At 35.3% G+C, this 17,119-nt stretch overlaps 1 pseudogene; it reads left to right on the forward strand.

Moving 5' to 3' along the window:
* The first annotated feature begins 4,472 nt into the window (after window positions 1-4,472).
* The window catches only part of LOC149170456 (protein DEHYDRATION-INDUCED 19 homolog 6-like), a 180,896-nt pseudogene continuing 168,249 nt past the window's right edge, over window positions 4,473-17,119 (forward strand).

Genomic DNA, 17,119 nt, shown 5'->3' on the forward strand with positions numbered 1-17,119 from the left:
CTTGCTTATTCATTCATTGCCAAACACTATACCACTAGTTCTAAGAATCTTGTGGATACTATCACCACAATAAATGTATATTTTATTTTATAGGAGACAAGAATTGTATATTTACCTTTGGGACACTCCAAAAATATTTTGATGCACCTTTGTGACCTTTATGACTTTATGACCTTAATTCCCATTCCATGTTCATCCATGTGGACGCACTTTATGATGTTCTACGACAACCTAATGTCCTTGTCAACTTCCTCTCATCTTCCTTGTCATGTTTTCAGGACTTGTGTATCCAACAAGAAATTTGGGAGATGAATACCATCAAGGTAGAAAATCAAGGGGGTTTCAAGTCATTTATTTAGGGTTCCCACTAGCATAGTCCCACTATATGATCCACCCAATCCCTAAATTTGGGTCTACTGCTATTTCAATTAATTATTAGATGATCATGGTGGGCCATAATTCCAAGTTAAATATTATGACTCTTCATATGATATTATTGGAGATACTTGAGGAGACATATTTTTGGCTAAAGGGTTAAGGGAGGATTTTGAATTCAATATTGACCCATCAACCATATCCTCAACATTTGTCCCGTCAACCATATCCTCAACATATCTAACCAACAATCAAGAAGACAACTAAGGTGAAGCATGGGCATCCTCTCTCACCGACATTGTTCAGCATATATATCAATCTATGAATGCCTCTACACTCCACCAATTGTGCATCAATAAAATTTTGGGTTTCCCCACTATCCTCCAATATGGATACATGTTGTCCCTGCGTTGTGCCTTTGATTGCAGAGTGGCTAATAATCATAGTTTATAGTGGATGATTGTGATCATATGTAAAATCCATGGTCCAATTCATTTTTTTGATGCCCAATGTTGGTGAATCATTGTATTGCATCATGGTAGCATATATTTCCTTTTCTAAAGCAAAAATATATTGAAAATAAATTAAGTTATGTCTCATGCAAATGTTCAATATTATTGTGTTGTGAGAGCTTTGCATATTATATGTATCATATATCTATAATCACTTATTTCAAGACTACTTTAAGAAATAAAGGAAGAGGTGAAAGCCCTTGCCATAAGGACTCCCACCAACTCCTCTTCTCGTAGAAAATTTTCAAACGTTAGCCCATAAATCAAACACATGCCCTTGTTTCTCTAGTTTGGAAACCCTTGGATTTTTTTGACAATGAATTCCTCCCAACCACTACTTTAACCATCTATTGGATGCCTTTAATTGGTAGGAGGATACCGGATCAAAAATCATTTCACAATAATGACCTTTTGTTATTATTGTCTATGGAAAAACATATGCAAGATTGGAGAATAAAGACATGCTTTTCTGAGATCATGACCACAGAGTTGCAATCATAGGCTACTCAGCTTAGAAATGAGATTGAACTAATGAGACATAGATATTTCATTAAGCAGACTAGATGGCTTGATTGTTGCAATAGACACAGAATATTTTTGTCATCTTCAAATTCAAAAAGGAACTCAATACAGCTTATAATAAACTCAAACCTAGAGAGTTTGAATCATCGTGAGGTTGAGAATTCTAGGAGAAAGATCTAAGGCATGTGCTAAAATTCATAGGTCTTGTAACACATTAAAAATATGTGAAAATCATAAGGTTTTGTGAAATTTTGTGAAGGTGATCAAGTAACTAGTTAAACTAATCTTTTCTGGACTATAGATAATCCTAATAGGTAGCAAGGAAACTAATTTTAAAAAATACTAGGACCAAACTATATAGGGGCATAGTAGGATTATTTAGAAGGTTTGATCCAAAACTCAAACACCCTAAAGGAACACAATTATCTTCAAAAATTATTATATTTATACAAGTCTTGCCAAATATAAACCTCTCACTCCATCAAATTGTGACACATTGAAGGAAGATCAATTTCGCATCCTTTTGGGACTATTGAAAGCCCTAAAGGGACAAATTTGCAATATAATTCTACAAATATTTCAAGGGACTAGACCTATTGTTAAAGGTTGAAAGAGGAGAAATTATATGTAAGTGTTGAGAAACTACATAACTATGACTTGAACTCAAGAAGAGGATCAGCCTATCACCTTGAGTAAAGATTCTTGACTTAGCACCTTGGAAGCTTCTACTACAGACAATATTATATTAAGTATTAAGCTTGTAAAAGAAGGTATCAACATCATCAGAAAGTAAACAACAGTCCACCTTAAGGTATTTTACAAGGCGTCTTATGGATATCTTGAAGGGAGAAGTGCATAGATATAATTTTGTGTCAGATAGAAGAAGACGCCTAGGAGAGGATCTAGGCTAACTTGAAAAAATCTTATAGGCATGTTCTATAATAATATATCAACCCCATGCTAGTAGACTTGACTTGAGGAGCCTTGTTACTAGGTACTTTGATTAGTCTTGAGGGTACCGACAAAGCTTGTAGGTCATAGCTCATAGCCTTACCTTAGAGCTCTTCCTATCAAAATAGGACTGGCCTCAGATCAAGATTGACTAGGCTCATGACTTTTCATATGAGAAGGAATGACAATTAGTGCCAATATCAGGCACTTATTCCCCCATAGCCCCTCAAGATGTTCCCATAGCCCCTCAAGAGCTATACAATACAAAAGAACCACTAGCATATGTAGTGTTGATTTTGGTTTTCCTCAGTTCATATGGTGTTACATATTCTCCCTCGCAGGTATGGGCACCCACGAGATCATCAAATAAATCGGCCCTCTCATCCCATTCGTGGATTTCCTGTCAATCACCACATCTCAACATGTAATCAATGCATTAGTTATAATCATAGTATCAGAGAAATAGTCCAGATGCCAACACTTTCATTTCATCCTGATAACATAAAGTGATTGTTATCACAACATTTTGAATAGTAAAGATCTGCATACTCTTGAATGTCATAAAATTTGCATGCAATTACCCCATGTTTCACATCATAAAATACTCTCATAAGTTATAACATCAACATATCAACATCAAGGATATATCATGAAATCTCGTAATAAATGAACCACATGTTAATTTACATCATGATCCCTATGCATATCATATCCATCATGAGAATTCAACATCATTATCATAACAAATAATTAAATAAGCACCACATATACATCGTTAACCTCTCATTAGAACTATATACATTTAACACATACTATCATATCACGAAACATCGTTAATATGAGAATCATTTCAATACTTATCAAATATAGAACAACAATACACTATAAGCATTCTTATCATGAATTAATTTCATTTACTTGTATAAACAGTTCAACATCCCTTTAGGATCTACGTGAGGATGTGGTCCAACCCTGAACAGGATTATGTTATCCCATGAGTACTATTAGTGTCATGTTTTCATCAAGGTACAAATTACTTTTTCAACATACATTTCTTGTTCTTTCTATTAGGAAGTTAACCATTACATCATAGGTATACCCATCTAAGTACATCATTAAATTTCAAATGAGTCTCATCATCTTGAGCCTTAACCTCTTGTCCAATATTCTTCCTTCCCCAAGGACATTTGAGTCAAATTCAATGTTAAGATATTATCATTTGTACAATCATTTAAATCATCAATATCATGTTAAAATTCCATGATCATGATACATATTGTGCTTATCCAAATGGAACACATACATGAGGTCATCCTTATTTAAGTCTTAGGTTATGCTTAATCAACCTACATGAAGGCTTAATCCATTTTTATGCTTCCATTATAGCCTAGTAGGTCAAGATACCTGGCTCTTACTAGAGCAGCTTCGGTTCAAGTCCCCGCAATTGAAATGATGTGCTTGTTGTCCCCTAGTGATTTATCCATCACTTGCATGATTTTCATTGTGAATCTTGTCTTATCTCATCAAGTTCCCACTTGATATCTTTTATCATAGATTCATCCATCTTCAAGTTAGACTAGGGATTCTTCCACCTTAATTTTCACTCATTAAATCTTTAGTTTATAGTTTGAAATGCTTGGAACCACTACCACCATTACCATCCATGAATGATTTGGTATGCCTAATATGTTTCACAATAAATTATTTATCGATAATCAATTTACACTTAAATTTCTTATTAACTCAAAATACCACACACACAATATATTAAAAATAATAATAATATAAATATTCACACTTCCAATAAATAATAAAGTAAAATAACAACTTATCAATTTCAACATAATATTTTAATATTAAATAAAAAAATTCAATTTTTATTACTCATTTCAACATAATACTTTAATAATAATTAAACAAATTTAAGCTCTATTATCTGATTTATTAAATGACTAAATCCACATTATATAAATTCCTTCTCATTCCATAAAACTTGGTGAGTCATTTTTATACTATACTTCATACATGTTCTTCAATATCAATTGCAAAGGGTTTGAGAAAAGCCAGGGTTTGGTCTTGTGTCAGGAAAGATATTGTTAAGCTCAAGATGCCATGGACGCTGAATTATGGCTGGCTCGTGTCACATCAGCAAAGCGCCATCACGCAGTTCATCATTATCATCATCATACACGTTTCTTACTTTTTCCTTGTTTTTAATTTCGAAGTGTTCACAAGGAACTAAAATCTTGAGGTTTTTTGAGTTTTATGTGCTGGTTTCTCAAGGTTGTAGATGGTTGAAATCTACCTTATCCGTTGGGTCATCTTGTTATAATGTTCAGACCATTTGCTTTTGTTGGACTAATTTTTAGGAATTATGGCACTTATTTTGAGAAAATTAAGTACCTTCATATGAATGAACTCATGTAGTATTTGTAGTACTTTGAAGGTGACCCTTGTGCAGTTATCGCTACATATTAACTACAACGGCTCAAAGTTGGTCTTGTTGTGCTGTAAAGTTCATTTTTTTATCTATCTACTTTTGGGGTCAATTCCATAAATGCATCGGTATTGCCCATTAGAAGCCCCTCTGTTTTGTCTGGGTTCAACCTATGAGCCTATTAACTTGACCTGCTTCGGGCTAATTGCCTTTTGGGGGTTTTCAATTTTGTAAACTGTGTTTTTGTTTGGGATCATTTGAAGTTCTGAGTAGGTTGTTTTCCTGTCTGTACAGATTGGTAGTTTAACTTTTATGAATTGGGGGGTGATGATGAGATATGAGCGGATTTCACTTGCTTATTTTGTTTTGAGGATTTTGATATCGCATTGCTCTGCTGCCATCTTGAGGATGAACATTGCATCGACACAAAAAATGTTTTACTGCTTTTTCCAATTCTTTTATGTCACTGTTGAAGATATTTTTACTATTTTTTCCCATATCAATTGCAAAGGGTCTGAGAGAAGCCATGGTTTTGTCTTGTGTCAAGTGAGAAATTGTTAAGCTCCAGACACCATAGACGTTGAATTATGGGTGGCTTGTATCACGGCAACAAAGTGCCATCACGCAGTTCATCATTATCATCATCATACAGGTTTCTTACTTTTGCCCTGTTTTTAATTTCGAAGTGTTCATAGGGACCTAAAATCTTGAGGGCTTTTGAGTTTTATGTGCTAGTTTCTCAAGGCTATAGATGGTTGAAATCTACCTTATCCGCTGGGTCATTTTGTTATAATGTTCAGACCATTTGCTTTTGTTGGACTAATTTTTAGGAATTATGGCACTTATTTTGAAAAAATTAAGTACCTTCATATGAATGAACTCATGTAGTATTTGCAGTACTTTGAAGGCGACCCCTGTGGAGTTATCACTACATATTAACTGTGGAGTTATCGCTACATATTAACTGCAGTGGCTCAAAGTTGGTCTTGTTGTGCTGTAAAGTTCATTTTTTTATCTATATACTTTTGGGGTCAATTCTGTAAATCCATCGGTATTGCCCGTTAGAAGACCCCTCTATTTTGTCTAGGTTCAAACTACGAGCATATTAATTTGACCTGCTTCAGGCTAATTGCCTTTTCGGGGTTTTAAATTTTGTAAATTGTGTTTTTGTTTGGGATCATTTGAAGCTTTGAGTAGGTTGTTTTTCTATCTATACAGATCGGCAGTTTAACTTTGATGAATTGGAGGGCAATGATGACATACGGGCAGATTTCACTTGCCCATTTTGTTTTTAGGATTTTGATATCGCATTGCTTTGCTGCCATCTTGAGGATGAACATTGCATCGACACAAAAAATGCGATGTGTGGAAACTCTGTCCTTATATTTACATTGTTTTTTGGGTCGCTTTTTAGCCAAAGTTACTGTTTGCTAGCATTTTGCCTGCATGTTTTATATTACACATTTTAAGAGTGTATTCATCAGTTCTGGGTTGGCATATCAATTTATTTTAATCTTGTAACTATGGTTGTAAGATTGAGGAACATATTCAAGACCTTACAAGAGCCATTTTAGGAAAATATTCCATAGAATAGTTGCAAGCGAATACCATCTGTGCCATAGACAATGGGGCCCGTATTATATAATCAGTTGCTCAATCCAATTACATTGAACCCAAGGGTATTTTTTTGGAAAATGACATCCACTAACCAATTGGATAAGTGGTTCTCTGCTTGAGATTTCTTAGTAAAAAAATCAAATAGTTGCTTGACACTGACCAATATAACATGGGTTAGTGGAAGTATTCCCAATTTTAATAAAGATATATTACTTGTTTGAGAATTTTCCAGCAAGAAAATTCCTGTATGTGGGGTGTGCATTTCCGAGATAGATAGAATCTGTCATCTATGTTAGTGGACATGGAATGATCCATGTTGACATTGTTCAAAAGTTTCTTTTTTCAAGTCTCAATGTGTGAGAATTTACATCCATGTTGGTTTAAACAACTTTTAGTATTTTTTATTATATTTAAGATTCACTCCTAGGATGATATGATAGTGAATAGGCAGGTATTTGTTATTGAGATGGTCTAAGCCTAGGAGGTGCATTGAAGAACATAAAAAATCTATTCTGATAAGTCATTTTAAACTTTTTAATTCGATATGTAAACGGTAATATACATAGGAAAACCATTCCTATTGCTCGATGAAATTTCCATTTGATTGTTTGATCTTTTCAGTCTTCTTATGACACATTTGCTTTCCTACTGACTATTTGCAATAAGCTATGGAATACTTATTAGTTATTTCTGTCTAAACATTATTGTTTCCTCAAGTTTTTGGATGTATAGTTTGACTTCCTATAAAGAGCAAATAAACTTATTGTTTTAAGTAAGAGGAAACTTTTGTGGGTCTTTAAATTTATGACGCTGGCCTATTAGATGAGGTCTCATGTGTAATGATTTCCTGAATATCTTGTGTATTTCTTTGCAGCTATGTCCTGTGTGTGCAGCTAAAGTTGGGAAGGGTATGGTTGGGCATATAACTCTTCAACATGGTCAATTGTTCAAAATATCCTCTACTTTGACTATGACATGACAAGATATAGTGGAATCTAAGTTTGAAATGCTTGGGTAGAGAAGAATTTATATTTATTTCAATATTTCAGATGCTACTCCCTTGTATCAAAAGAGCTGTGTTCTGACTTCCTTGGGTTTTCTGTCTGTTAAAAATGTAGATTATGTTTGTCAGTGCTTGTCGACCTTAGTATTCTATCCATTAAAATTATAGTTCTTGAATGACATGGCTATGAAGGTTGTCAATTTGTTCCCTTTAATTACTAGATACATGCAGCATAGGAGGAGATTTCGCAGAGGTGTGTTGCCACCTAATTCCACACTCTGTTTTCCGGGTAGAGAGCTTCGGGAGGGGTAGCTGCATCCACTTCTAGGAGGTGTGTCTTTGCATGGGGTGGCTGCTAATAGTGCAGTACCAGATCCTCTGCTATCTTCCTTTGTTTATAATGAGGATCAAATAAAACCAATTGTATCATCAGAGGAAAGCTCGATGAAAAAATCCCTTGATGTGCGAGTTATGGGCAGGTAACATTAAGAATGTTTTTTTTTTTAATTTTTTAATGCTTATCTACAATTGCTTAATGATTCTCAATGCTCATGTAGTTTTCTTTCCTATTGTTCCTTTGATTGCTGACCCATTGATATGTCTGTTTTATTTTGGGATTATAATAACTTTATGCCAAACATTGGAAAAGGAAAGTAAGACTTTGTTGTTATGAAATAATGGACCAGCTATTTAAATGTCACCTTTAGATTTTTCATAGGGAAGGGAGTGCTTAGGCATGTAACACATTTTATTATTGTTTACTTGTTAGAATGCTTTCTGAAAAGTTCATATTTTAAAAACACCAACAACACTACAAGTATAAAGTGTCACAGTGGAGTTTATTAAATTTGCATATATTATTCCATATTGATGCATGCTGAAACTGTAGATAATATTATCAACATACAGTCTATGATATACATATGTACTAGCCTACATCCAACTTTTGGCTGGAGGGTTGTGCGTACAAACTAAAAATTCATAGCAATGGTATTAATTTTGGGTTAAAATAAAATAGAAATTGTGTTGATTAGGATTCTTAATTTTGGGTTAAAAGTATTTGATTGTTAAAATAAAATATGATTGTGCTGCTTCCATTTGAATATTTCACTGTGTTGAAATTAGCAGGTCACCTGACAATAACCATGTGATTGGACCTTTCCAATTTAACCATATTGGAGAGAATGTAAGTATTTTCTTTAAACATAAACCTCCACTTTCTAGGTCATTTGATCTTTAGCCAATTATGTATATTTGGAAAAAGAGCACGAATATTACAAAGAAAGTTGTGATTATTTGTTCGCTGGTTGTGTAGACATATACAAAATAACAACGTGAATGGCACAGTTCCAGATTGGCTATCAGAACTGAAAAAGCCTTAAAGAGTTGTATGTCACTCTTTACACTTTTTGTGACAATTATTCAAAATAAAATGGATTTCCATTACCAAAATTGTATAACAATCGTGTTTAGCATTATGGTGCAGATATATAGAGAACAACAATTCCAGTACAACTTCTCTGCAAGCCTTTGCTAAAACTCATGTAATCTGATATTTCATTTTGGTATTCATCAGCAATTTTCGTTGTATTTTGTTTCCAACTAGTGCAATGTATTCTGCAAACAATGCTAATACCTAAACAGTTGAAGGGCCATATAATCTTAGGCTCATTGAAAATAATTTTATTTCAATGTCTTGCAGATTCTTTCGGAATGTATCGTTCAATAAAAATCTAAAAATGCCAAAGTGAAAATTGTTCTTGGAATAACGATACCCGGAGCTTTGATGATCTTTGATGATCGCTTTAACATTAATGGTGTGTATTGCCATATGTTGGAAGAAATCCAGGCAGAAACATCACATAAATGAAGGTCAAGAACTATTTGAGTTTTAGGAATATTTTTTTATGAGATATTGTAGGAATCTCTCCTATGAAACTATCTGAGACTGTTTTATCATTTCCGTACAAGTTGCAGATCACTGGACGATCATGTTTCCAAATATCGGTTGAGTTGCCTTCTTTTCACCTCTGAGTTCTATTGTGCGCTCCGTGGCATGGCAAGATATTTTTACTGCTTTTTCCCATTCTTTTATGTCACTCTTGAAGATATTTTAACTGCTTTTTCCCATTCTTTTATGTCACTCTTGGCGTCAGAGTTAATCGTTTCTTTGGTCTGCCAATTGTTGTTGCTGTTCTTCTTCCCTGGCTTTTGGCAAGCGTTGTTCTTCTTCCCTGGCTTTTGGCAAGCACTGATTAGTATTAAATTATATACCCCATACACCAATTAAAACTACCTGTGGCCAACTCTTTAGCTGTATCTCCGCAGAATTAATCCCCCGGTACGTTTTGACATGATTTTATAATTAAATTGTGAGAATCAACTGGCATGTGTCAATGCTCGGTACATTTGAATATGTGGCGGACGTTTGAATTTGAGCTTGTGAAAGCCACTGACACCATAAATCCACTTATAATGGCCATCTATAGAGGTTTCTTGATTTGGGTAATTAACTTAACCTCTTGATTTTTCAATGTGTTCCTTGTAATATAGATATAAACAAAACATCTAAAGAAAATTAATTGCACAATGATCCAATCCAAGAAAACAAGGTTTTCCACAAACCAATCAACTCTTCTAGAAAAATTCAACAATTTCAATTTAATAATCCTATTGGCCTCTCTTTGTACCTTTTTGGACAATTACTAGTTATGTTATAATGATATCATGATGCAGGATTGATTTCAGTGCCTATGCAGAAGCATGTTTTTGATTATTTGGTGATCGAGTTAAACAGTGGATAACATTCAACGAACCTTTTATATATTGTACCCTAGGATATGATGTCGGAATTCTTGCTCCTGGCCTCTATGGTTTTTAGAGATCTGATGCAAATGAAATGTACACAGTGGGACATTACATGCTTCTCGCACATGCAGCTACTGTCGAAGTATATAGGAGCAAATACAAGGTAGAGTAGTTATTCTACACACAAAAGCCTAAGAGAATTGAAGCTATCATCAGCTTTCATGATTGTTTTTTCAATTGGTCAGCATGTAGATTTATGTCAAAAGACCCCAGAGCACATAAAAATGTTGATTTATGTACAAATGGATTTACAGTGGTTAAGCTATAAACATTATGGCAATGGGAAGTGCTCTGTTTTAGGGTTTGATCTTCAAATATATAGTTGGGTGACATACATTCATGGTAAGAGATGCAACAGAGGATGCAGTTACCAGGCGTACTGCATAAAAGGCTACTATATTCGGGATCCATTAGGCCCTAACTTATGAGGCAATAGGATACCCAATTAACTCGAACCTCAGCTTACTGATGATGATTTTCCAATTGCCCATCACAGTAGTCTAACGGGGCGACTTTTTGGCCCTGTTTTGGACAAATTTTCTGGTTGATTTTTCTCAAAATCTATTGAAATATTAGGAAAATTGTAATTTAAAGTTATCAAGTCCCACAATTCATATACCTTGGGAAAACCCGACGTGTTGAATCCATATTTGCATTCAAAAATACAATTTAAACAAGAGAACATTGTGATTTCACCATGAACCTTATAGAATAGGATAACTGGAAGAGTATAATGATTAGCCTCTTTCCCAATTTGTTTTCATTGGAATCCTGCTATCCAATCTATGCTGACATTTATTGCAATGGTAGATTTTGATAATATGAATACAACAATTTTGAAAACGCTACTATATTGGGATTATGCTTTACCATGTGAATTCGATATGTGCTATTTCATGATACAAATGGAATGTTTACCCAGTCTTCAAAAAAATCCCTTATCCTACTCCTTCCGTAAGATCTTCCCAATTTGATGGTTGAATTTTTATCTGATATATGAAATAAAAACCTATCATCCTACTCCTTCATGATAGTTGTGAATGATGATAATTAGGCCACTTGAGCATTCTCATTGTCTTAGCTGTCACTAAAATTGTACATCTATATTGGGTCTGAAAGAGAAATGCATACAGAGACCAATAAGCCTGGCATCTGTTAAGTAGCCCTTCCCCTTAAGCATGCCCATATAAGTTGTATTATTGGAAGATTGAGATATTCACACTATCAACTAAAATAGTTACAAAATGTCTTTTGATCCTTCTCAACATTGGATAGCTCCAAAGTTGGTATAAATCTAAGCAAGTATTTTTTAATTAGCAGTGTTCTAATTATACTTTAAAATCACTGTGCAATGTGCATTTAAAAAGTTCATTAAGTTTTCGTTACTAGCTTCTCAGTTTTAGCTATGTTTTCTCTGCACTCACAAAGAGAGATTTGTGTTGTGAAAATATTTGTAGGTCGAGAAAAAGGGTTGTATAGGGCTTACATTAGTCTGCAACTGGACTTATCCTTATTCGTCATCTCACGATGACCAAAATGTAGCACAGAGAGCGATTGATTTCATGCTCGGATGGTATTACTTGTCTCTGGTTTTGGATCCTTACAATTTAATATAAGATTCTTTTGTGGTTAGTTGTTTTTATGGCTTTTGTTAGGTGCATAAATTTTCTATCATCATATTTTCTTATTTTCTTACAGTACTCTGTTCCACTATGACTTTTTTTATGGCAGGTTTATCAATCTAGTAACGTCAGGGGACTACCCATTTACAATGAGAGATAGGCTTGGTGATCGTTTGCTAAAGTTCACTGAGCAAGAATTGTTGGTATTTTGGCACAGGTGTGGCCCTATGGTACAGGTGTTGTCCTTGATGGCAACTCACTTTGGTGTCAGACCTCAGTTCAGGTGCTCAAAATGAAGGAAATCTTGTATACGCAGGTTCACCTTGCCGAAGACATGTATACACGCGGGTTATATGTTCAGAAGTCGTGTATGCGTATACACGCACTTTTATGCGCAGAAAAGCGCGTACATGGTGGGAAACTTATTTTTGGTCCATGGTTGTTAGTCCTTGGAATTTGAACCTATGGTTTTGGACCATGGTATCTCGTCAGAAGTGTTGACCCCAGGTTTTGGGCCCTTGGTATTGGTTTATTATGGTTTTGGACCATGGTATTGTGGAAGGCCTAAAACTATAAAAGAGGAAGGAGATCATGTGACAAGGAATCATCTGAATAATTATTGAATATCTGATAATGTACAAGATCTGAAATATTGGTGATTAGCATTGTCGAGCAAATCTGGATCTGAATGAAGGAGGAACCTTAGCGAAAAGAAGGATAAGTTCTATTGATGGGTCATAATCTCTTGGCTTGAATGATAATATCTTTGCATGATTTTGATATGTTATATCTGGCACATGCGTGATCTATAAATCTGATAATCTGGGTTAATCAGTGCCTGAATACTTGAAAGAGTGAATTATTTTTGTAGATCTGTACACAGGTTCAGTTCAGCTAAGGCGTGTATATAAGCAGGTTCAGTGAAGGAAAACAGCGTATACGCAGGTTGTTCCATACGCAGAAGCATATGTACGTAGGTTTCAGACCATTAAAGTAGCGTATACATTTTGAGTTGTGTTTTTATTGCTTCTGTTTATTGCTGCAGTGTTCTGGGTTCAGTTTTGGTGTGTGGTACTGTTACTGTGATCTAGGTACAATCGTCAGAGAAGTGTTTATGTTGATTCAGTTTTGATTGGTGAAAAGGTGATTGGTTGATGCATAAATTCTTGATGGTATTTGTGGATCCTGTCTGAAAATTTATGAAACGTGGTCCCTGAAAGAAAGAGAAGGTTGTAGCCTTCTGTAGGCTAGCACCTACATACTAGTATCTTGGCTAGTGCAAGAGCTAAGGGGGTTGTAGCTCCCTTCCAGGAGAAGCTGGAAAATGAGAGAGAGTTGTAGCTCTCTGCAGGTTGCAGCCTGCGTACTGGTAAAGGACTGCACCAGTACATTTGTAAAAAGAAGTTTCTAATTAAAGAAAAGATAGAGACGAATTGCAGCATGTGGTTTTCACCCACATTAGGTTTCCACCTTATATCTTGTGTTCTTCTGTGTGATTGTCTTTCTGCTCTGTTTTACTGTTTCTGGTTACTGGTTATTTGCTTCTGAATCATAGATTAACAATCAACATCAGAAATATAAAGTAAATTAAAAGTTTGCATTATATACACGGGTTTTCTTCTGCATAGTTGAGTATATACGTGGGTTTAATTAACTGAAGTAGCGTATAGCATTTGATTTTGAAAAAGGAATATTTGACTTAATAATACTGATTCACCCCCCTAGTATTTTTTTAAACAATTGGTATCAGAGCAGGTCCTTCAGAAGAAGCTTGATCGCTTGAAGGAAGATCATTCATCATGAGCAACTACGAGAGGGAAGCATCAATCAGGTCATCGATTTTTGATGGGACAAACTTCGTTTATTGGAAGGTAAGAGTTACTGCCTATCTTCAATCTCTTGGTACAGAATTCTGGGATATCATAGATACAGGGTATACTTTTCCATCAGCAACTCCTACAGATCCGGCTGAAAAGAAGAAATATGAAACAAATGCAAAGGAGGTCAATACTCTATTAGGATGCCTATCTCAATCAGAATTTGTCAAGGTAATGCAGTTTAAATCCACAAAAGAGATATGGAACAATATTGTTCTGAGCTATGAAGGAGATGATCAGGTAAAACGAGAAAAACTTCAAACCCTCAGGATTCAGTATGAAAATCTCAGGATGTATAATTATGAAAGTGTGGCTAACTATTTTCTTCGTGTAGATGAGATTTTTAATTGTATGAAAATTTGGGTGAAGAAATAAAAGAGGCTGTTGTGGTTGAAAAAGTTCTAAGATCTTTGTCCCCTAGGTTTGAATCTAAAGTTTCTGCAATAGAAGAAAAAGAGAATCTACAAAGCCTTAAAATGTCATAGCTGCACGGAATTCTAACTGCTTATGAAATGAGGAAATGAGGTCCATCAGACAGGAGAGAAGTTTCCTTCAAGGCTTCAGGCAAAGGTGAGTACTACGAGTCAGGACACGTGTCAGAAGAAGAAGAAGAATCAAATTTTGTCAGAAATATTCAACGAGGTACTGGGCGATTCCGAGGTAAGTTACCTTTCAAATGCTTTGCTTGTGGAAGAGTCGGTCACTATGCTACCAAATGTCCTCACAAGGATAATATTGACAACGGGAAGGAACATGTTAGATGGAACAAGAAACATAGTGAAAATAAGAAAAGCTATTACACTCATAAAGATAGTGATGGACTTTCAATTAGTGACAAAGATGAACGAGGTAATAAGTATAAACTTTTAATGGCTTTTGAAGATGATGACTACAAGGATGCTATAGATGTAGAAGGTTTTTATAAAGAGATATCTAGTATCAAAATTTTCTTAGAAGAGAAAAATGTGACTATTGATTCTCTTCAATGTCAAGTGGCTGAAAGGGAAAAACATCTTGAAAATTTGGAATGTGAAATTGTTGGTCTTAGAAAGGAGATTGAGAAAACAAAAGCTATTAATCTTAAATTTGTTAGAGGATATGAAACTCTAGATGAGATTATCAATGTGCAGCGTTCTCCACTAATTAAGACAAGTCTGGGATATAATGAAGAAACATCTCAAGCATCCACCTCCAAAAGTTATCTTGATGCAGCAAGGAGGAGCGAGCAAAGGCCTAATAGAAATCATCAGGTATATCAGGGACAGTTTACCTCAAGAATGAACAAAGACTATCAAGAAGATCGGGGGCAAGCTACCTTAAGGACAAATAGAAGCTACAATCAGCCTCAGGTAAAATCTTCCTAATTTGCCTCAAGAATGGATGTCAGTAGAAACTACAATTGGTTGGATGATAGATTTAATAATCGCGGGAGTTTCTTCAATGGCCAATGCTTCTCTTGCCATAACTTTGGTCACAAAGTAGCCCAATGTGTTGCCTATAAGACAATCATGACTAGAGAAGCTCAAAAACAAAGGAATATGACTAGGATCACGAAAAGGACTTATAACAACTTTTTAGCCCTTGAAAATGAAGTTGAATGTTCTATTTGTAATAACTTTGGTCATGAAGATTCTGAATGCAGGAGCAGGTTTTGGAAGACAACTAAGAAGGAACAAACCTCAAATGCCAGAACATGGAGAATGAAGGAACCACAACCAGAAAGAGGTGGGATATCCTTTTATGTAGAAGGACAAGAAAATCTATGGTATATCGACAATGGATGTTCGAAGCATATGATAGGTGATAAAGAAAAACTTGAATCATATACTGCATTAGAAAAGGGAAAGAAGGTTTCTTTTGGAAACGATACCACTGCAGCCATAAAAGGAAAAGGCATTGCTCAGTTGAATGAAAAGGTCAAGGATGGAAATGTTTTGTATTTTGATGGCTTGAAGCATAATCTACTGAGTGTTAGTCAGATGTGCAATCAAGGAACCGAGGTAATATTTCGATCAACTGGATGTAGTGTTCGTGATCTTGATACAGGAGAAACAGTGATCAAAGGCAGAAGAACTCCAAATAATCTGTACATATTTGAAGAAGGACAACAACAATGCTATTTAAGCAAGGATGATGAACACTGGTTATGGCACTCGAGGTTGGGGCATCTAAGCTTTTCACAAATAAGGAAAGCATGCAAATACCAGGCAGTTCGTGGTCTTCCAGATATCAAAATTCCAGACAACACCATATGCAAATCATGTCAGTTTGGTAAGAAAACTAGAACTAACTTTCCTGAGAAGGAAGGATCAGCTAGTAGGCCTCTTGAGCTAGTCCATACAGATGTATGTGGTCCATTAGGTCACCTCGAGGAGAAGAATACCTTATATTATTCATTGACGAATTCTCCAGGTTTGTTTGGTTAGGAATTATGAAGCACAAAGACGAAGCATTCGAAAAATTCAAATCCTTCAAAGCCTTGGCTGAAAATGAATCAGATTACAAAATTAAGTGCCTCAGGTCTGATAGAGGTGGGGAATTTACCTCAAATGAATTTTTTGATTTCTTTGAAGAACATGGAATAAGAAGGGAATTCTCTACAGCTAGGACTCCTTAGCAAAATGGAGTGGCGGAAAGGATGAAGAGAATAGTCCAACAAATGGCTCGTGCTATGCTTGATGAGTCTGGAACTCCCGCAACTTTTTGGGGTGAAGCTGCATATGCTGCGGTTGTTATTATCAAGAAAACAAATGTCCGAGTGAACAACACTAAAACTCCTCATGAGCTCTGGTATGGTGAGACTCCTTCAGTAAATCATTTCAAAATTTTTGGGAGCAAATGCTATATTAAGAATACTGATGAGCAGCTTGGAAAACTTGAACCTAGAGCAGATGAAGGCATTCTCCTTGGTTATTCTCCCTACAGCAAAGCATATAAGTGTTACAATGAAAGACTTGGAAGAATTGTTGACAGCATTGATGTAGTGGTTGATGAAAAAGGATACATCCCTAGGCAAGTGAATCATGAAAATATCGATGAGGATGAAGACTACTCTCCAAGTTAGACAGATGATGAAGAAGAACCCCAAGAGGCACCAAAGGAACAGATAAGGATAGAAGAGAAGACTCCATCCAAGTACGTTCAGAAGAATCATCCAGAATCTCAAATTTTGGGGTAGAAAGAAGCAGGTATACAAATAAGAAGAACAATAGCAGAAGCTTCAAGCTATTTGGCATTGCTCTCTTCCACTGAACTGCAAAATGTAAAATAAGCATGCAAAGATGAGTGTTGGCTTAAGGCAATGGATGAAGAGCTTGAGAAAATCGAAAATAATA

Source organism: Pinus tabuliformis, chromosome 4_2 (assembly GCF_031772625.1).
Source record: "Pinus tabuliformis cultivar Carrire ecotype Pingquan chromosome 4_2, CPIR1, whole genome shotgun sequence".
NCBI lineage: Eukaryota > Viridiplantae > Streptophyta > Pinopsida > Pinales > Pinaceae > Pinus > Pinus tabuliformis.